General features: G+C 38.9%; 1 protein-coding gene across 1 annotated transcript in view; it reads left to right on the plus strand.

The window, feature by feature from the left end:
- Positions 1 to 23,686, plus strand: part of LOC142741315 (potassium voltage-gated channel subfamily A member 10-like) — a 52,232-nt gene that overhangs the window by 16,460 nt on the left and 12,086 nt on the right.

Raw genomic sequence — 23,686 nt, forward strand, 5'->3', positions numbered from 1 at the left:
CGAAAAACCTGTGTGGTCAAAATGCTAACTATACCCCTAGATAAATACCTTAAGGGGTCTAGTTTTCGAAATGGGGTCGTTTATGGGGAGTTTCTATCGTTCTGGCAGCTCAAAGCTTCTCCAAATGTACAGTGGGGCCTAAAACATTTTCAAGCAAAATAGGAGTCCTGAAAGCCTCCGGGTGCTCCCTTCTTTTGGGGCCCTGCCGTGTGTCCAAACAACGCATTAGGGCCACAATGTGGGTATTTTTGAAAACAGGAGAAAGAGGGTGATAGATTTTGGGGTGTGTTTCTTCATTTTCATGTTCGCTTTACAAAGAAATCGGTCTTCAAACAAATACTTTTATGAAAAAAGTGAAATTATTTTCTTTTTCACCTGATATGCATTAAATTTAGCAAAGAACTGTGGGGTCAAAATAATTACTATACACCTAAATAATTACGTTATGGGGTCTAGTTTTCTAAATGGGGTCGTTTATGGGGAGTTTCTATCGTTCTGGCAGCTCAAAGCCTCTCCAAATGTACAGTGGGGCCTAAAACATTTTCAAGCAAAATAGGAGTCCTGAAAGCCTCTGGGTGCTCCCTCCCTTTCGGGCCCTGTCGTGTGTCCAAGCAATGCATTAGGGTCACAATGGGGGAATTTTTGAAAACAGGAGAAACAGGGTGATATATTTTGGGGTGTGTTTCTTCATTCTCATGGTCGCTTTACACAGAAATCGGTCTTCAAAGTGATACTTTTATGAAAAAAGTGTTTTTTGTTTTTTTTTCACCTGCTATGCATTAAATTTAGAAAAAAACTGTGGGGTCAAAGTACGCACTACACCCCTAGATAAATACCTTAAGGGGTCTAGTTTTCTAAATGGGGTCGTTTATGGGGAGTTTCTATCGCTCTGGTAGCTCAAAACCTCTCCAAATATACAGTGGGGCCTAAAACATTTTCAAGCAAAATATGAGTCCTGAAAGCCTCCGGGTGCTCCCTCCCTTTCGGGCCCTGTCGTGTGTCCAAGCAATGCATTAGGGTCACAATCGGGGCATTTTTGAAAACAGGAGAAACAGGGTGATAGATTTTGGGGTGTGTTTCTTCATTCTCATGGTCACTTTACACAGAAATCGGTCTTCAAAGTGATACTTTTATGAAAAAAGTGAAATTTAATTTTATTACGCCTGCTTTGCATGAATTCTTACAAAAAAACTGTGGGGTCAAAATACTTACAACACCCCTTAATAAATACCTTAAGGGGTGTAGTTTTCAAAATGGGGTCACTTGTGGGGGTTTCCACCATTCTGACACCTATGAGCCTCTGAAAACCTGGCTTGGTGCAGGAAAACAAAATGTACTTCAAAATGTATAAAATTATTACTAAATTTGTAAGTCTTCCAAATTGCTCAAAAAAAAATTTTTTTTTTCAAAAGTGCTGCCAAAATAGAGTAAAGAGATGGAAATATATATTTAATTAAAAAAATTGTGCAGTATGTGTGTACATATGTGACATATTGCAGTTAAAAATAGGGAAAAATGATAATTTTTACAAAATTTCTTCAATTTCTCTATTTTTTAATTAATTTCCGCAAATCGTATCAGTCTACTTTTACCACTAAAATAAAGTACAACATGTGACGAAAAAACAGTGTCAGAATTACTTGGATATTCAAAACTTTCACAGAGTTATTCTCTGATAAAGTCAGACATACCAGATTTGACAAATCTGGCTTGGTCATTAAGGTACAAACATGCCCGGTCATTAAGGAGTTAAAGGGTTGTAATAACATAAGAATGGTATGGCTTGACTGGCAGTGGTGATGCGTTTCCGTCACTGCAGTTTGTGGTAGTGTAATTAAAGAGGGCTTGTAGTGTATAAAATTGGCAATACCCGTGTCATGTATCTGTGAGAGTAAGGGTCATACAAAGATCAGGGAATGTTCACATGTGGCAGATTTTCATTGCAGAAATGTCAGCTATTAAAATCAATCCCATAAATCTGAATAGAGTTTGTAAAAATCACACACACTGCTGCATAAACAACCCTATTCAGAGTTATGAAATGGATTTTTAGCCATTTAAATTTTTGCAATGAATCTGCCATGTGTGAACATATCCTAAGGCCACTTTCAACCGCTTATGATACAGGATTTAATGATGGGAGGTCCGGGTGTTGCAGCAATAATATGGACGCTAATGTGCTCCTGTATTGAGGGTATATGTAAATGAAGAGAATACTTTGCACTGATTAAACTATGGTTTCCCACAAACTTATATGTCAAGTGTATTCTTATATCACAGAGAAAAATAAGACTTAATGTTACTATCACACGGCAGAATTTAGGTCAGTATTTTGCATTAGTATTTGTAAGCCAAAACCAGGATTGGGTTCAGAACACGGGAGCGGTACAAGTCTTTCTATTATACTTTTTCTGTCTGTTGGTTCACTCCTAGTTTTATCTTACAACAAATACGGATGCAAATTCCTGAATTAAATACTGCCGCTTGAAAATGGTCTTACAAAACAACTATACATTTTATGGCAATCATATAATTCAATGCAAAGATGACATAGTAAGGGACAAAACTTGTATTAAACATTTAAGAAGTGAAAGAATAGAAGAAAAGAATCATTAAGAGATGCATTCGCTCTGTACTGTGCCAAAACTTTTTTTCATACATTCTATTGTTCATTGCACCTGTTAGGTCTCACTTGAAAATTGTTTATGTCTACCAGATGGTGCCCATTCAATTTGAAGATATTGCCAAATGCTATTGCAGTATTGAGGCAAATGTATTTTATCTAAATTAGGTTTGGGTCAAGTAAGAATCTACAATAAAAACATCTCTTTTCAGAAATATTAGAAAATGAGTGCACATAGATTCACGGAGATGCGCGTAGATTCATTTATTATGTTAATTTAACTTTTGACTGACAGCTAATTGAGGAAGTTGAGAGAGCCAGTGGTTATTTACATATGACTGTCAATACTGGCCATTTCTCTATTGATGTTCTACAGTCATGTGAAAAAGTTAGGACACTCCATGTAGATATTTTTATTTATTATTTTTAATATATGGACATCTCTTTATGTGTTCTTCATTTAAATATTATATCAAGGGGTTGTGATTTAAGAAAAAACAATAACATATTGACTCTTTATTAAACCTATTACTAACAGATATTTCATTTATCACTATGTTAAAGAGGTTATCCGGGTTGTAAATTTTTTTTACAGCAGTCCTCCTGCATCAGAGAGCTCAGCGGTGATGTGTCGTATTCTTGGCATCCAAGCGGCCATCGCTGAGCTTTTATGCGGGGAATATAAAACATGACCACTGAGCCTTCTGATTGGCTACAGCAGTCATATGCTGTCCACATGTAAACAAACAACGGGAGGACTGCTGAAATGTCAGTGTTGATTCGATGGGGAAAAAAATAGGTGAGTACTGATTTTCCTTTTTTTCAGGACATTTGCAGCCATTGTTAAAAATTGTAACAACTTACAAAACACATTTAACCCCTTCCCGCACAAAGCTGTAAATTTACAGCGCTGGCAGGATGTACTGTAACTGTACAGTGCTCTGGATAGCACAAGTACAGGAGCTGTGTCAGCTGTAACATAAAGCTTTCGGAAATGCGGAGATAAATAAAATGCTCGATCCCTAAAGCCCGAAATATGCTGCGTCTTTAAGGGGAGTAAAACCTTGCATCACAGAACCTCGTCACGTGCTTTACATTTTTTTCCCTACATAAATCAATAGTACAAGTGAAGATAAGAAACGTTGTACTTTCTCCATTTATCAGACCTCAGTACTGCCCACCCTGAGTCCTGCACTGATAACTTACTCTAAACTAACTGATATAATTCTTACACAGGAGTACATACACTGAGGGATCAGTTTACAGTTGCTATCAATAGAAGTCCATGGGGAGGGGGAAGGAGAATGGAGCTGCTGGAGTGAAAAAGATGCAGAGAGACAGACGCTGCTGCAGCTTCTAGTAAGTGTTTTATCTAATCCCAGTGCTGGATCCACAGATACACTGCTCAGTACTGCTGTATAATGTCCCCGATACTCTTGCTGCTTCTGAGGTTGTTCTACAGAAGATACAAATGTAGCCATCTTTATCTTGACTTTTAACGCATTAAATATACAGTGACAAGAAACTTTAACTTGAGTTTTTCAATGGCTGTTCAATGGCTTTTGTTGTGTGATATCATGCTGCAGCAAGGTATCAGTCAAGATAAACTTGGCTACATTTGTAGGAGAGCAGGATCTCCTCCACTCTGTGTGTGCAATGTATGAGAGATCTCATAGCAGGTATTCTCCATTCCCTAAGGAGCTAAGCTCAGTTAGGCTAGGTTCACACAGAGTTTTTTTACGAGTTTTTTTTATGCGGAAACTGGGCCGCAAAACTCGTAAAAAACGGCCCGAAAATGCCTCCCATTGATTTCAATGGGAGGCGAAGGCGTCTTTTTCCCGCGAGCGGTAAAACCGTCTCGCGGGAGAAAGAAGGGACATGCCCTATCTTCGGGCGTTTACGCCTCTGACCTCCCATTGACATCAATGGGAGGCAGAGAAAGCGTATTTCGCAGAGTTTTATGCCTGCCGTGCTCAATGGCTATGGGCGAAAAACGCAGCGAAAATCGGTGCGCAGGGAGAGGAAAATCTGCCTCAAACTTCCAAACGGAATTTTGAGGCAGAATTTCCGCCTGCAAAAAACTCTGTGTGAACCCAGCCTTAAACTGACAATTAAAAATAGAGTCTACAGAGGGGGAAAACTGGTGAATGCAGGATACAAGTCATATAATGGTCAGATATAGTGTTATTCCCTATATATTATATTGTCACTGGGAAACTGCTTCACCCTTATACTGCCAAGGACGTATGTTATATGTGATGACATTAAATGCATTCCGCAGCTAGAATATAAGGGCTTAAGCCTAGTTTTGTGTTTGTGCTTGTATAAAAGAGGGCTGGGAGCGGGGAAGCTGCAAGTGAGAGTAGTAAGAAATATCTAAACCTGTTACTGTCATCTCTTTCCCTGTATATACAGGAACTTATCTTACCACCCCTCTTACCCTCTAACTAATCGATGAGGACATTTCAGGGGGGTCTTTTTTTTTTGTACTACTGGGGGATGAGCAGTTACACATCCAAGCACATGCACCTAATCAGGACTTTTGTGGAATCCATGACTCGGATATTTACTGACATCTGGATCGCAGAGATTGAGTTCTGGTGATTATGTGATGATATGTGCATGTAGGCATAAGTGGCATGTAGGAACTCTGCACATCTTAAAGGTTATGTATACCTATGACAATTTTTTTTTTGTTTAAATAACAATGTTTATCAGTTTGATTGGTGCAACTTTCAAAATACTTTTTATTAAAAATTATTTTAACTTTTTGAGATACAGCTGCTTTGTATACTGTATACAGAGCAGCTGTATCTAACACTGAAACCTGTATCCTACAGGTTAGCGGCACTGATGGGTTCATTTACAGTAGGGACACGCAGGATCGAGCTATTATCGATCCCATCTAAGTTCATACCTTAGATGTGATCGATAACAGGTGGATCACATCGCAGGACCCACTTTCACTGAACCTGTCAGTGCTGCTGACCTGATAGATTCAGGTCTTAGCGCATGATACAGCTGCTCTGTATACAGAATACAAAGCAACTGTATTTCAAAAAGTTAAAATAATTTTTAATAAAAAGTATCTTAAAAGTTGCACCAATCACACTGATAGATATTTTTGTTTAACAAAAAGAAAACAACATTATTTCAAAGGTGTTTATAGCCTTTAAACTTTTTTTTTTAGAGTGGTTGAGCATCTCTAGCTCTGTTTGTGTCAGAGACTTTTAGCCACAAACATAAATTTGATGCATTTTTTTGACAACTTTACGCATTGATCGAAAATGACATGATGATGCCCATCAGTGTAAGGTGCTGACTGGCATTTACAATGTGCCAGTAACTACTCTTATAAAATATATGGGTGTGAGGGTATAACAAGATTTTTATTTGTTATAATTTTGGTTTTATTTGTGTACAGATGTGTCCACCTGACTTTCTCTCTAAACCCGAGATATCTCGAGATGTGGTGCGAGATGTTAAACAAACATGTAAAAGAAACGTATACCTCCAACGGAAGCCTCTGACAGTTCCATCCATCAGCCATCGATCGCCCATAGATTGGTAAAAAATTTATATGACACAGCCATCCAGTAAAAAAAATACACGTTAAATGTATACTATTTTTTAAAGAAATAGAAATCTATGCGTGACGGATTGCCTACAGATGGCATCCATCATATGTATCCCGTTGCCAATCCGTCGCCCACAGACACCCATGTTTAATGGATGGTGCGAGAGTGTATTGAATTAGTATCATGACAAATTGTATTACTTTACGGCATTCAAGAAAAATTAAGGGTGGAAACATCTGTATGTCAAAAGTGTGAAAATTTTCCGGGCAGTAAAAGGGTTAATGAATACAATGATCTAGGACACTTCTAATTGATCATAAACTGTTTTATCTCAAACATCTTATATGTCTCTAAATTTTAATCACTACCCATGATCTTAGTTTCATCTGTCCAAAGAATGCTGTTCCAGAACTGGGCGGCTTCTTTAGATGTTCTTTGGCAAAGTCCAATCTGACCTTTCTTTTTTTTGAGGCTGATTAATGGTTTGCCCTTGTGGTGAACTCTCTGTAGTTTCTCTCATGAAGTCTTCTCTTTATGGTAGACTTAGATACTGATACACCTACTTCCAGGAGAGTGTTCTTCACTTGGGTAGATGTTGTGAAGGGGTTTTTCTTCACCGTGGAAAGGATTCTGCGATTATCCACCACTGTTGACTTCCGTGGACGTCCAGGCCTTTTGGAATTCACGAGATCACCAGTGCGCTCTTTTTTTTCAAGAATGTACCAAACTGTTGATTTGGCCACGCCTAACATTTGTGCTACCTCTCTGATGGATTTTGTTATTGTTTTAAGGCTAACGATGGTCTGTTTCACTTGCATTGAGACCTCATGTTGTGGGTTCACAGCAACATCTTCCAAATGCAAATGCCACACCTAGAATAAACGCCAGACCTTTTACCTGCTTAATTCATGATGCATTAATGAGGGAATAGTCCATGCAGCCCATTAAATAGCTTTTGAGATAATTGTCCAATTACCTTTGGTCCCTTGAAAAAAGAGCCAGCTACATATTAAAGAGCTGTAATTCCTAAACCCTTCCTCAAAGTAGGATGTGAATACCCTAAAATTAAAGCTCTGAGTCTGCACTTTAAGCCCATATCGATTATATAACTGTATATTCAATATGTTTTGGTAAACAGCTAAAATGGCAAAAACTTGTGTCACTGTCCAAATAATTCTGGATGTAACTGTATATCAAACAGTGTGCTTGTCATTGAAAAATTTGGCACATATTCAGCCTAACACCTCTAGCTTTAGGCTAGCTATCTTTAAGCCATTTTTAACAGATCTGCCCTTATACGTTCAATTAATAAATATTTAAATTAGGGGCATAACTAGAAAGTGCCACCCTAAGTAAGATCCCAGACCAGACTCATTAATAGATTTCAGACCCCAGACCAGACTCCTAGATTACTTTGCATCCCAGACCAGACCCCTATAATACTTTAAAACAATAGGCAGCACACACTTTTCATACAATCTTCCCTCTCAAGTGGTTAAAATAGGGAGGCAAAGTAGTGGTAGGGAAATTTCTCGCCTTGTTAACTAATAGCAAGGTGTACATTTTAACCATTTCTTATACCACAGGTACATTCTTATAAAACAAGATGTACATTTTATCCATTTGTTATACCACAGAAGTTTAATGTTACTTTGGGTCTGCTTCTTTGAGCTTCAGTAGATAACCAACTGTATAACATAGAGAGTTATTGACATGCCCTTAGCTGGCTGGCATTGCCAAGTAGCCCTGATACGAGATTGGTCCTCTCCTGGGCATGCGCAGTAAAGAGTGAAGGATGCCAGTACATGTGCAGTGGAGGAGTCATAAATGTATGACACAGACTGGAACAGTATGTTCCTATTTAAATGCAAGTTATATTATGTCGCTTGTATAAAAATGTACCTGTTGTATAAGAAATGGTTAAAATGTACGCCTTGCTTTTTACTAGAGTAAATTTACCTCTCCATCTAGAAAAATGTGTGTACTTGAAACAAAACTGTGCTAAGAAATTTGCTGAAATCTGGGGAGCCTGGTTGGGTTCACCTAGTCTAGAACGTCTAACACTAGTTCGAGATCAGAATCTGGTATGATCATAGATGTATTATTGTGGACAAGTGACGGTGTATGACTTTCCTATCTTCTTCACCATGTTGCTATGTATCTTCCTGGCTGGAGGGGTGCTCATAATTTTGATATATAGTCTGTTTTGATGTGGATGCTCACTTATATGTAATTCTGCTATACTGATGGGAGGGGAGGGTTTGAGGGGGGGGGGGGGTTACAGATGTTTGTATTCTTGTACTATTTTAACCACTTTCCGACCAGAAGCTTTACCCCCTTCCTGACCAGGCCCATTTTCAAGTTTTAGCCATGTGCCAATTTAAAAGTAAATTATTCTTCTATTCCTACATGTATTTGGTCTTGTTTTTGTCAGAAAATATTGGGCTTCCACATGGTGTAAAAAATAATAGATATATTTAACTTTTTTTAAAAGAAGTTTTTTGACATTCGTGCATGGCACTGGGTAAACACATGAATACATCTTTGGCAACTACTGCCAACTTCAGCGATAACAAATATGTGTGAATTTCTTACACGCTGGGCGCAAGACTGAACTTACAATGAATAGTGCACAAACTGGCTTTTGGACAGCAATTTTCCAAAGCTGGTATGCTGACACCATACGATCATTACAGATGTTGTGAAGTGCCAAAAACATGATTAAAGGCTATGTAAATGTTCGAAAGTGTACTTTTAAAAAAAAAAAAAAATGGGTATTAGGCCTCATTTACACGAGCGTGTGCGTTTTGCGCGCGCAAAAAACGCTGCGTTTTGCGCGCGCAAAAGGCACTTGGCAGCTCCGTGTGTCATCCGTGTATGATGCGCGGCTGCGTGATTTTCGCGCAGCCGCCATCATAGAGATGAGGCTAGTCGACGTCCGTCACTGTCCAAGGTGCTGAAAGAGCTAACTGATCGGCAGTAACTCTTTCAGCACCCTCGACAGTGAATGCCGAACACAATATACACCAACCTGTGAATAAAAAAAGACTTTCATACTTACCAAGAACTTCCTGCTTCCCCCAGTCCGGGCTCCCGGCCGTTGCCTTGGTGACGCGTCCCTCTCTTGTCATGCGGCCCCACCTCCCAGGATGACGCCGCAGTCCATGAGACCGCTGCAGCCTGTGATTGGCTGCAGCCTGTGCTTGGCCTGTGATTGGCTGCAGCTGTCACTTGGACTTAACTGTCATCCCGGGAGGTCGGACCGGAGTTATCGGTAAGTCAGAACGTCTTTTTTTTTTTACAGGTTCATGGATTTTCGGAGCGGAAGTCACTGTCCATGGTGCTGAACCAGTTTAACGCTTTCAGCACCGTGGACAGAGACTGTCTCCTGACGTCGCGTACCCGAACATTTTTTACCGGTTTCGGTCAAAACGAGTTTGGCCGAACCCGGTGAAGTTCGGTGCGCTCATCTCGAATTTGACACTCCGTTTGGATGTTTGTAAACAGAAAAGCACGTGGTGCTTTTCTGTTTACATTCAGGAGTTTGACAGCTCTTGCGCGAATCACGCAGTTCGCACGGAAGTGCTTCCGTGCGGCATGCGTGGTTTTCACGCACCCATTGACTTCAATGGGTGCGTGAGTGCGCGAAAAACGCACGATTATAGAACATGTCGTGAGTTTTTTTCTGCGCACACGCGCTGAGCGCAATTCACGCATCGTCTAAACTGCCCCATTGACTAATATAGGTGCGTACGACATGCGTGCAAAGCACGCGCGTCGCACGCGCGTATATTACGTTCGTGTAAATGAGGCCTTAGTGTGTGTTAATAAACTTTGTAAATACTTTTTTATTAAAAATTATTTTACTTTTTTTTAGATACAGCTGCTCTGTATTCTCTATACAGAGCAGATGTATCCAGCGCTATTCACTGAATCCGTCAGTCCCATAGACCTGACGGATTCAGCGACAGCAGGCCCTGCGTGTCTGACACACAGGATCCACCTGTAAACTATCATTTCTAAGTTAGGAACTTAGATGTAATAGTTTACATGTGGATTCTGCGTAACATAAAAATAATTTTTACTAAAATATATTTACAAACTTTATTAACACACATTATACACATTTATTTTATATATATATATATATATATATATATATATATATATATATATACACTACCGTTCAAAAGTTTAGGGTCACCCAGACAATTTTGTGTTTTCCATGAAAACTCACACTTATATTTATCAAATGAGTTGCAAAATGACTAGAAAATATAGTCAAGACATTGACAAGGTTAGAAATAATGATTTTTATTTGAAATAATAATTTTCTCCTTCAAACTTTGCTTTCGTCAAAGAATGCTCCATTTGCAGCAATTACAGCATTGCAGACCTTTGGCATTCTAGCTGTTAATTTGCTGAGGTAATCGGGAGAAATTTCACCCCATGCTTCCAGAAGGCCCTCCCAGAATTTGGATTGGCTTGATGGGCACTTCTTGCGTACCATACGGTCAAGCTGCTCCCACAACAGCTCTATGGGGTTGAGATCTGGTGACTGTGCTGGATAGAATACCAGCTGCCTGCTTCTTCCCTAAATAGTTCTTGCATAATTTGGAGGTATGCTTTGGGTCATTGTCAGTGTTGTAGAATGAAATTGGCTCCAATCAAGCGCTGTCCACAGGGTATGGCATGGCGTTGCAAAATGGAGTGATAGCCTTCCTTATTCAAAATCCCTTTTACCTTGTACAAATCTCCCACTTTACCAGCACCAAAGCAACCCCAGACCATCGCATTACCTCCACCATGCTTGACAGATGGCGTCAGGCACTCTTCCAGCATCTTTTCAGTTGTTCTGCGTCTCACAAATGTTCTTCTGTGTGATCCAAACACCTCAAACATCGATTTGCCTGTCCATAACACTTTTTTCCAATCTTCCTCTGTCCAATGTCCGTGTGCTTTTGCCCATATTAATCTTTTCCTTTTATTAGCCAGTCTCAGATATGGCTTTTTCTTTGCCACTCTGCCCTGAAGGCCAGCATCCCGGAGTCGCCTGTTCACTGTAGACGTTGACACTGGCGTTTTGCGGGTACTATTTAATGAAGCTGCCAGTTGAGGACCTGTGAGGCATCTATTTCTAAAACTAGAGACTCTAATGTACTTGTCTTGTTGCTCAGTTGTGCAGCGGGGCCTCCCACTTCTCTTTCTACTCTGGTTAGAGTCTGTGTGTGCTGTCCTATGAAGGGAGTTGTACACACCGTTGTAGGAAATGTTCAGTTTCTTGGCAATTTCTCGCATGGAATAGCCTTCATTTCTAAGAACAAGAATAGACTGTCGAGTTTCACATGAAAGCTCTCTTTTTCTAGCCATTTTGAGAGTTTAATCGAACCCACAAATGAAATGCTCCAGATTCTCAACTAGCTCAAAGGAAGGTCAGTTTTATAGCTCCTCTAAACAGCAAAACTGTTTACAGCGGTGCTAACATAATTGCACAAGGGTTTTCAAGTGTTTTCTAATCATCCATTAGCCTTCTAACACAGTTAGCAAACACAATGTACCATTAGAACACTGGAGTGATGGTTGCTGGAAATGGGCCTCTATACACCTACGTAGATATTGCATTAAAAACCAGACGTTTGCAGCTAGAATAGTCATTTAGCACATTAACAATGTATAGAGTGTATTTCTGATTAATTTAATGTTATCTTCATTGAAAAAAACTGTGCTTTTCTTGCAAAAATAAGGACATTTCTAAGTGACCCTAAACTTTTGAACGGTAGTGTACCCTAACAGAATTTGTAGTTAGGATAATGAATATATGAGGAACATCGAAAAAATAACAAATCAACTTGTTGAAACGGGACGTGATGTGTATTTGAAACAGGACGTGGCGTGGCTCGATTTCCCAGACCAGGTAAAAAAAACTGTTTACTGCAACATATGAGAATCACACCAAACTAATTTGAAGTACTATTCTTAAAATTCAATAAATGCTGAAGCAGGACCCAAAATATGGGGTCGCGGTCAGGGATATCGCAAGATTTGTGTACCACAAGAGTGATTCACTAGCTATTTCCAAATGATGTCAATGAAACCTGCAGTTTCAGCATGTTTGCATAGGTTCTGCTTTACCCGGACAAGCAGGCAAGTCGGTACTGGTTGTGCACCTAGAAATTTGCATAGGAAGGTGTATAGTTGCACTTGTAGTGATTTTAAGTATGTAGAAGAAATAAAGGAAATGTTCATGAATGTTTCATTATTTATTAGTCTTGTCTGAGCGATAACTAAAAAAAATTAGAGGCTCAGCTGGTCTCTCTGGTTGTGATTTCTCTCTCCCCGTGGCTACAGAGAAATAAAAGGTGGCCTTAAACTTGACTGTGACCTGACAGCACTCCTTCTCCATAAGCATATGTGTGAGCGTACATATTTATTTCACTAGGGAAAAGCGGCTGCCAGACACCTTTAGCATGGATTCTCTCCTCGGTAGAACAATGGATCAGGCAATTTAAAATCCAACCTCTCCGATCCTTCTCTTCTCTGACAGACGATGTTGGGGGAACAATGAGCAGTCTTCATTTCTAATACATACCGGTTGTATCAGGTAACCCCTATGAGAAAAACAAAAGAAAGGGGTTATTATTATTATTTTTTTTTTTGTTTTTTTTATTTGCTCATAAATGTTTTCTCATAATGTTTTTTTTTCAATCATGTCTTAAGTTTTTCTGTTCTGTCTTATAGTACAACAAAAGATATTACATATCAAATCAGACATATAAAATACCCCAACCCCCACCCCCCAAATATAAGTGGAGATAAAAAAATAAAAATAAATGAATAATAGTAATAAAATAAAAAAATAAAAAAAAATAAAAGAAAGACCTTTATTCGAGCTCAGAACATAGGTTTTTTTCTTCATCAGTTAAGTTAATAAACCAGGGTTTCCATTTACTATAAAATTTGTCTCTTATAAATTTACCAAAGTAATATGATTTTTCATATAGCAAAATCTTATAGACCCGCCCTTTCCATTCACGAAGGTGGGGAGATCTAAATGAAATCCATCTTTTCAGGATTTCCAAACGTGCTAAAAAAAGCAGTTGAAGAATCAATTGAACTCTAACTTTATTATATACTTTATCAATTTCAATAGAATCACCCTTTTTTTTTTTTTTTTTCTCAGAATGTGTTTTTTTTTTTTTGTTTTTTTTTTTTACATTTGTGCACCAATCTGTGGTACATGGGAATGTATGAAACTTTGTAATATATCTTATTAGGGGAAACTTACATCGTCCTCACCTTTCAACAGCCTGTACTTCCACTTTCCCTTCATGCAAGCTCTCTATAAATGTTAAGAAACTTTTTCAGTCCCCAAAAATCTAAAGTAAATAGCAGACAGGGGGAAAAGGGAAGAGGAAGATTCATGGATCTATTAGACAGGGGGATTCTTTCATTAACAAGCGACAAGCGGTGATTTATCGAGTTGGTTGCGTTTTAATTGTCATGACAATAATTGCTAAAGATTTTTGCTATTTAGTCATTACTGTGATAATTTCTCGTTCGCCCATACAGCAATTACTCACAAATATTATTGAGCTTGTAGGTGGAGTGCAAATGACTGATCTGCTAACGACTGCAAGATTTCTGATTAGATGAAGGGATGCGGCAGCGAAGTACGATAATCTTTCACTCAGGTAGTTGTTGCCGATCCATGGGATCCCAAAGTTTTATCTTTCATCGTTCGATCGTTCCACGCTATGCCCATGGCGATCATCTCGTACATTTGAACGATTATATGAAAATTCAGACGATAATCTATTAGGGCCTTCAGCTGTCTTTTCCTCAGTGTGACTGTGAGACTGCATGTTGTGAAAGGGGCAGTAAAAGCGGCAGGATGGTGGTATTTGGTTGTACAGTATTTGGTTGGCTCAGAGCACACAAGATAACTACAATCAATGAATTCAAAGGGAACTATGTTATACAAATTCAGGGAAACATATACTGCCCTTGCTACTTTTATATATCCCTTAGCTGTTTTTAAAATGTATAAGACAGGAACCTGGGTGAATTGTATACACCTTCAATCCCTTTTTCCCTGGTCCTGTTGCATATCCGCCCCCCTTGTGGGTGGAACACTCTTTGCCTCTAGAAAGTAGAACCTAGATAGGGCATCTGCATTCACATGCAAGGGTCTAGGCTGTGCGGAAAACGTAAACTTTTTCATGCCATGAACCCTCTGTTTAATCTTACCCGTCATTTGGGACAACACAGCTCCGACTCCAATGAAAAATAATCTAGTATAATTAACATTGGCTTGCTCTGATGGCAAAATGTTCAATAAACCATTTTCTTAAGCCCTGGAATGCCCTCGTTTTTGTTTACAGACCTGGGCCAGTTCTGATTGTTCTCAATTTTCTTCATTTAAAGCTTACTAACAATTTGCACAGTCGTGTACCCCAGTATTTGCTGCCATGCTTGCTTCTCTAATAGAGTTTAAAATTGCTTCAACCCTGGTAGAGGGTTCTCCAAATCAGGACTACAGTATGTATGATCACATCACCGTCTTTTAGATGTGGCATTAAAATCCTGCCTATTAACCACATGAATTTGACTGAAGCCCTATGCAAATCAATTAGAAGGACAACATATTGAAGATTTCCTTTCGAATATTTTTCATTAGGATGTTGCTCTAGAATGTTTTTTCTTTGGCTTTATCTGTCAAAGGCAAGGTCTAATGTAGTAAAATACATGACATTGCCCAGTCTATCAATCAGCCATCCACTCGAGACATTAGATAAACAGCTTCCTAAAGTCATTACAACAAACTTACACTGCCATCAGGTTTTAGGATTAGGACAAGTTTCTATGTGAATCTTCTATAACCTTCAGTTCTAACATCATTTGCACTACAGAAATCGCTTTACGACTAACCTCGGGTACTCTGTAAGGCTTGTGGTCTGACCACTGATTATGTTATGATGTTGGATCAACTTTGATTAACCCAGTAGTTCAGAAAACACATCTCTATTGCTCTGTACAAACTGCTTTGTCTCTTTAATGTTTTTAACCCCTTAATCACCAGGCCAATTTGAGTTTTTTCATTTTTGTTTTTAACTTCCCGCCTTCCAAAATCCATAACTTTTCTATTTCTTCGTCAACATAGCAATATGAGGACTTATTTTTTGCGGGAGTTGTAGTTTTTCATGGCACAATTTATTGTACCGCATAATGCACTGGGAATCTGAAATTATTTGTGGGGTGAAATGGGCAAAAAAAAGCAATTACACTATTTTTCGGGGGGTTTTGTTTTTACGTCGTCCACAAACGACATATTAACATTATTCTACAAGTTCATACAATTACGGTGATGCCAAGTTTATATGTTTTGTTTTATGTTTTACCACTTTTTAAAAAAATAAAACTGTTTGCAAAAAAAATATGTTTTGTGTCGCCATATTCTGAGAGCCATAACTATTTTAATTTTCTATCAATTTAGAGTTGTGAGGACTTCAATTTTGCGGGGCAAGATGTAGATTTCACCGATATAATTTTGGGGTACATGTGACTTTTTGATCACTTTTTATTCCTTTTTTACTTTTTTTATTAGTCCCCCTAGGGGACTCGAATCGACGATCGCTGGATCGCTTGCATGATATACTGCAATACTAATGTATTGCAGTTTATCGTGATTCTGACAGTCTCCTTTGAAGCCCTGCCAGAGGCAGAGCTTCAATTGAGTACAAAGATGGCAGCCCTGGGGGCCTTCATTAGGCCCCCAGGCTGCCATAACAACCGTCGTCACCAGCCGATCCCGTCGCGGAGGGCGGGGTGCCATGTTCGAGTGGTTGCCCCCTGATTGTAACAATTTAAATGCCGTGGTCGCGATTGACCATGGCATTTAAGGTGTTAAATGGCGGAATTACCCTCTTTGATTCCACCCGTTGCAGTGAGGTGTCAGCTGTATAACACAGCCGTCACCCGTTGCAGTGAGGTGTCGGCTGTATACAGCCGTCACTCGCGGAGTATGGAGCGAGCTCAGCCCATGAGCTCGCTCCATACTTCCGCTTAACGGCTTCCGTGTACCGGTTTGTGACATGTCGTAAAGGGGTTAATGTTGAATGTTTTTCTGTCTGATGTTTGGGCTAAAAATAAGTTTGATAATATCTACAAACTTTTGGAATCAGGTACATTGAGGACTTGCGAATTCCCAACAGGAGTAATGATGGACAGGGCAGGTTTTAGAAAAAATGTGGCCCTGGGCAAGGCTAAAAGTGGGGCCCCAAATGCTGAATTAGGGACTGTTTACATCTGCATAGGGGTTCCATTGATGGCTTCTGTCAGACCTTTCCATTAGAAGAACACATGAACGCAAACCAAACGGAAACCATAGCTTCTGTTTACATTACCATTAATTTCAATGGTAATGTTTCCATTGCAAATGGTTTCCGTTTGCCTCCGTTCCGCAGGGTTTATGTTTTTATGACAGAAACTGCGCTATTAATTCTGTCCAAAAAACGAAAACCTTACAGAACGGATCAATAATGCAGTCAATTCAGAAGGCGGAGTGCAGAGAACTGCATCACTGATTTCTAGCGCGTCCAGGAGTGTTGCAATACCCAAAGCATATGTCTACCCTCACACAGAAAAAAAATATCTATATGCATATACAGTTATTAAATCATACCACTATACCAGATAAAATATTACCTGCATACTGGAAAGATTTGTATTCGGCACACTCTTAGATAGGTAAAGTGAATTGTATTTTTATTTTATTTTTTCGTGACGCCAGTGGCTATATGTTCAACTTTTCGGTCGTTAGACCTTCATCGGGCACTGAGCCGTACTAGGGACAGTTTTCACGAAGCTGGCACTCTGTAAATAATGGCGGCTTGCCGCTTTCAATGGCGCCATTGAAAGTGGCATGCCGCCATTATTTACAGAGCGCCAGTTTCGTGAAAACAGTCCCCAGTACAGCTCAGTGCCCGATGAAGGTCTATCGACTGAAACATTGCACATATAGCCACTGGCATCACGAAAAAAATCAAAATAAAATTCACTTTACCTATCCAAGAGTGTGCCGAATACAATTCTTTCCATTCCTTCAACTGGGTTGGGATCCTATTCTGAGCACCTGAGAAAAACTAGTGCTATCTGAACAACTCCACACAGATTACCTGCATACCGTTACTGAATAATACCTCCACACCATAACCACATACTGTTACTGAATAATACCCCCATACTGAATAAAAACCACTATACAAAGGCCAATATTACCACCATGTAGTGACCATATAGAGGTAGATGCCAGTTATACACAGGAGCTCTGCAGATGATATAATTGATTACAGCACATTTATATCCAGTGACTCACAGGTGATGTTTTCTCTAATTAGAGTCATTCGCTTTCCCTTTTTTTTCTCCATCCGGCCCGGATCACTGTGATGACTTATTCCAGCCACAACTTGTCTCTGCAAAATTTGACACACAGACATGTTGGTTTCTCGCTTTTCAAGCATTCTCCACACCTATACCATATCCCCTAAACAAACTCGTAATCTACAGTGCTCGACACAATAAAAGTACCTCATCAGTAACTTTGCCCCACAGCAATAATGCCCCCTTTGTGCCCCCTGTAGACAGCGCCACACACAGACCCCTGTAGATAACGCCACACTCCTCCCCCCTTATATATAGTGCCGCACAACCCCGCCCTTAGTAGATAGTGCCACACAACCCCCCCTTAGTAGATAGTGCCACACAACCCCCCTTAGTAGATAGTGCCACACAGCCCCTCTTCTATATATTGCCACACAGCCCTCCTCCCTTCTATATAGTGCCACACAGTGCCTTGTATATATATATATATATATAGTGCCTTGTATATATAGTGCCACACAGCCCTCCTTGTATATAGTGCCACACAGCAATTCCCCCTGTATATTGCCACACAGCCCTTCACCCTTGTAGATAGTGCCACACAGAACGCCCCTTGTATATAGTGCTACACAGCGCCCCTCCTTTGTATATAGCACCACACAACCCCCTCCCTTGTATATAGTGGCACACAGCGTGCACCTGGTATATAGTGTTACACAGCGCCCCCTTTTTATATAGTACTACACAGTGCCCCCCTTGTATATAGTGCTACACAGCGCTCCCCCATTGTATAGTGCTACACAGCGCCACCCCCTGTATATAGTGTTACCCAGCACCCCCCTTATATATAGTACTACACAACGCTCCTCATTGCATATAGTGCTACACAGCGCTCTCCCCGTTGTATATAGTGCTACACAGCCCCCCCTTTTATATAGTGCTACACAGCACCCCCCCTTTTATATAGTGCTACTCAGCACCCACCCTTGTATATAGCGCTACACAGCTTCCCCCCATTGTAAATAGTGCTATACAGTATCGTCGTCACCTGTTGTATATAGTGCTACAAGCTCTCTTCTTATATATAGTACATGATTCTTGTGGTATCAAATTTTATTTATTTTATTTACTTTATTCCACCATAATATACAGCGACGTTTCTACCCTAGGTGTGGGTCTTTTTCAAGCAGTTAAAAAAAGTGCAGAGTGCAGTTTATATAGGGGATATGACATCACAACATCAATTCCATATGCAAAATAGTGTTAACAGCAATCAAGTTAATATAAACATTACAAGAAAAGTATATACTCAGCAGTTTACATAGAAATCACTTACATAGCAATAACTGAGGGAAGCCTGGAGTTGTACTTCCAAAAAACAACACGATCGTAGAAATAAATTAATGTATAAAGCCTGGTAAATGTTATTTGATTAAACATAATTTTACTTGTAAATCAGAATATGTTGTCTACTTAATACAGTGCCCTTGTGGGCTACTATATGTGGGTGAGACTACCCAAGAATGCAGGAACAGATTGAATTAACATAAATACACCATTTGAAAAAAGAAGTTGGAATTTCCCATTCCACATCATTTTGATAGTCATCATCACAATGTTTCTCAATTGAGATTTAGGCTCATTGATGGAGTTCCAATGTTAAATGTCCTAAACAACCCATATATATCAATGATTCGTGTGAAACGAAGAATCAAAATAACCTAATGAGAACCAACACAACCTTTTTATGTAAAACTCAAATATAAACTTTATTGTGAAACATAGTTCAAAAATTCAAAAATAAATTTAAAATAGAGCATACAGCCTTCACAAAAAGAGAGGGAGTCAGAAAAATCATGTTAGATGATACGGATATACAGACTGTGTCAAGGTCTTTCATGACGGGTATATAATGATATAGATTGTTGGTACATAATAGTATAAATGAATCTTAGTAGCCATAAACAATAATCAAGTACACAGGTATGAATACATAGTATAATGAACAAATGTGTGTAGTTAATCCTAAATAGGAAATACATATGTGGTACACTAAAAGAATGCCAACGCCAAAGAAAAGAACAGGAACCAAATACACCACCGCACACCCGACACGCGTTTCGCCGAAGCTTCGTCAGCGAAGTAGCCCTTGTGAGCTACTATATGTGGATGAGACTACCCAAGAATGTAGGGACTTTTAACATAATCAACATAAATACACCATTCGAAAAAAGAAGTTGTAATTGCACATTCCACATAATTTTGATAGTCATCGTCACAATGTTTCTCAATTGAGATTTAGGATAATTGATGGAGTTCCAATGTTAAGGAGGGGAGGTGATAGAGAAGCCATGCTAAAAAGGCTATAGTTACGCTGGATTTACGAGTTGGATTGTTTGGAACGTAAGGGATAGAGGATGGGCCCTCTCTTCTAGTTGTCTACCCTTTAGGTTGTGTATGTATCACAACCTAATTGCTGTAGGACTGAAGTTTAAACATAAGTGTCAAGTAACTAAGTTTGGTACCTTAAAGGACATTTCTTCTAAATTGGCCTGTTATGATATAATTTTTTTTTAAAAAAGTTATTAATAAAACTGATGCTTTCCCCCTTTTTTTTTTTTTTTTTTATTGATTATGTGTATATACTGGTAAAAGTCTCCACACTGAGGAAATGTGAAGATGGAACTCCGGACTGTAATTTAAAACATTAATTTGCATCCGGCGGTCATTGCCCCTGTGCCTTGTGAACTGTATCTAAGCGTTAATATTTTTTTTATAATTTGACATAGTATTTGGAGACATTTAAACTATTGAATAAAAATTATCCTCTCTTCCCCTGGTACCTTTTCCTTGAGGAGGTTACCCATGATCTCTAGATATATTTGGTTTTGGTACAATTTCCACTATCCTTGGGTTCCCTGTGGATGGGACGTCATCCAACCTTGGTGCCCACTCTGTGGTATTCCTGGGTGGTTCCTGCTGGTACCTTACCTCGATAGTTATCACCTTATTGGTGATTACATCGTGGGGCTGCTGGTATATACAATCCAGGTCTACAGTTCGTTGCTTTCACCCTTTTCCTATTATAGTGACAGGTGATCGCTGAATGAGTTTCCCAGGATGGCAGGAGCTGTGGGGGTTCTGAGGTTTTTTAACTACTAGTTACGCCCTCCGGTGCTAGCGACACCACCAGACATGAGGGGGCCTGTGCCGCCCAGCCCTTAAATGTTATGGGCTGGGCGGCGCGGGCCCTGTAGCAGCCGCTGGCAGGGGGCCCTAAGAGGATGGGGCCCTGGCTAATTGCCCAGTTTGCTACCCCCTAACACTGGCCCTGATGATGGATCGAGCATGACCTTGTGCAAAAAGGATGCTTTAACAAAACATACTCTTTTGGTACAATTTACTGTATATCTTTAAGGAATAAAAGAAAATAAGGGAGGAACATATTTTGGGTGAAAAAAGGTATAGTGAAGTTAATAAAGATTAAAGATACAGAGAATTATTAGAAATTTTGAGCACTATAAAAAAAAACTTTGCACTTAGCGATAGTCATGTATCATGCATTAAATTCGGAAAAGAAGAAAAATAAATGGATTGACAATTTTTGAGTGTATAGAAAAATGTCAGTTGAAAAAAGGTATTATTAGTAAACTATATACTAAATTATGGAATGACTGTTTGAAATAGTATAATAGTGATTCAAAAAGGTGAATATTGGTGGCAGAAGTTGGGGACATTTGCACCTTTACAATGGGCTGATAGATGATAAAATCACTCAAAAATACAGTACAGTAGTACAATTTAATGTTATGCATAGATTATATTTCACACCTAAATTTTTACATAAAATTAAGAAATGAGATTGTTCAAAATGACCAAAACGTAAAGAGGAGGGCGTAGATCTGATACATCTCCTTTGGCGATGCCTAATTTAAAATGCTATTCAATGAATATTAGATAAACATTAATAATACTTTTGGTTTTACAATGTACCCAAAACAGCGTTTTGTATTCTGGGATTATTGGAAAATGTTAATGGTTCTGGAAGGTAAAAAATATGTGTACCTATCATGTTATTAATTTCGAAATATGTTATTGCTAAACATTAGATGTCATATTTATCTCTGGGTGTAATGCACTGAAAATAATTGATGAATTGTATTAAAATGGAAGGCAGAGGAAGGAGATAATAAATAGTATGATCAACCATATAAAAAAAATGAAAGTTTGAAATATATAAAAAAAAAAAAAATACTTTTTGACCACATGGACACGGGGAGGAGGGTGGTGTATATCATGTGAATTAATTCTATAATCTATATTTAAAGATCATATAAAAAAAAAATTTGGGGCAGGGCTTATAACTTGTAAACTGCCTGATAGATAAGACAATTTACCTCTTCAACCTTCTCCACATTTTCTCAAGTCCCTTGCCATTTTGCCAGAATTTACTTTCCACCGTGGGCACGAGAACCAAGATCCTATCACCAGGGTTGACAATAATTTTCAAAGCATCCCTTTTAACGTTTTATTACCCATCTCTACTAAGAAGCTGCTATTGTGACCGGCGATATGCATGGGGTTGTCTGTTCCCACATGATCTCAGAGCCACCTCTATTTTTTTTCTGATATACTACTGGCCTTATATGACTATTAGTACACTTTATTTATTTTCAAATTTTTTTTGTGGGACCATACCAATTGTTTACTACGGTAGTATATTTTCACTACAACATTTATTTTACCATATACTGTAGTGGGAAACCGGAAAAAAATTATTTGCAGTCCGGAATGGGAAAAAAACAGCAATACCTCAATTTTTTGGACGTCATGTTAACTTTATTCTGTGGGTGAATAGGATTACAGTGATATTAAATGTAGATATTTTTTTTAATGTTTCATTACTCTTATAAATGAAAAAACTGATTGTTAAAAATAAAATTTGTGTGTTTGTCACCATATTCTAAGAGCCATACGTTTTTTTTTGAGTCGATTGAGCAATATCAGGGCTTATTCTTTGTGGGGCGAGCTGTAATTTCTATTGGTACCATTTTGGGGCACATGAAACCTTTGGATCATTTTTTATTCCATTTTTTTGTGAGAGATGAAGTGACCAAAAAACAGCAATTCTGGCGTTTTATAAAAAAAAATCTGAAAGCGCTCACCGTGCAGGTTAAATAATGTTATATTGTAAAAGTTTGGACTTTTATGAATGCAATTATACCAGTTATGTTATTATTATTATTATTATTATTATTATTATTATTATTATTATTATTATTATTATTATTATTATTATCATTATTTTACATTGCACTGAAGGGAAAATGGGGAAAGGTTTTTTTTTTTACTTTGAATATTTCTTTTTTTATATTAAGAAAATTTCATTCAACTGTATTTAACTTTTTTGTTACTAGACACTCCTAGGTGACTTGAATCAGCGATCATTGCTTGCACTATATACTGGAATACTAATGTATTGCAGTAGATCATTATACTGACAGTCTGCTATAAAGTCCTGCCAGAGGCAGGGCTTCATAGGAGTACAAAGATTAGGCCTCCAGGCTGCCATGTCAACCATCGTCACCCAGCGGTCTGGCCACTGGGGAGGCAATGGCACGACAGTGGGGGCAGTCCCCCTGTTTCTAACGGCTTAGACTCTGAGGTGGCTATTGATTTAAATGATTAAACGTGCTGGGTCCTGCTCGTTACACTGAAGTGTCGACTGTTACACACAGCTGACACGCTCGTTCTATGAAGCGGGCTCAGCCCGTGAGCCCGTTCCATACTTCCCCACCTGACCCCCGCCGTATAAATACGGCAGATATCAGGAAAGGGTTAAGCATTATAAAGATCACCCCTTAAAGTTGTGATATTACATTTGAAAATATTGAAGTATTGCTCACCAATCTCCAGTTTTTGGCATAGCAAACAAAACACAACAGTTGCCTTTTCTCACAACAGTTTTGTCGCTTAGCCCGCAGCTCGCAAACTCTTTGCCCTTTTAAAGCTCATCTCAGGTTTGCAGGTAATTAGCCACAATCAATGCAAATACCCAAAGAACCTTAATGGAGCCCACTCAACTCCCCCTACTCCAACAGCCTGA

This window comes from Rhinoderma darwinii, chromosome 2 (genome assembly GCF_050947455.1).
Source record: "Rhinoderma darwinii isolate aRhiDar2 chromosome 2, aRhiDar2.hap1, whole genome shotgun sequence".
Classification (NCBI taxonomy): domain Eukaryota; kingdom Metazoa; phylum Chordata; class Amphibia; order Anura; family Rhinodermatidae; genus Rhinoderma; species Rhinoderma darwinii.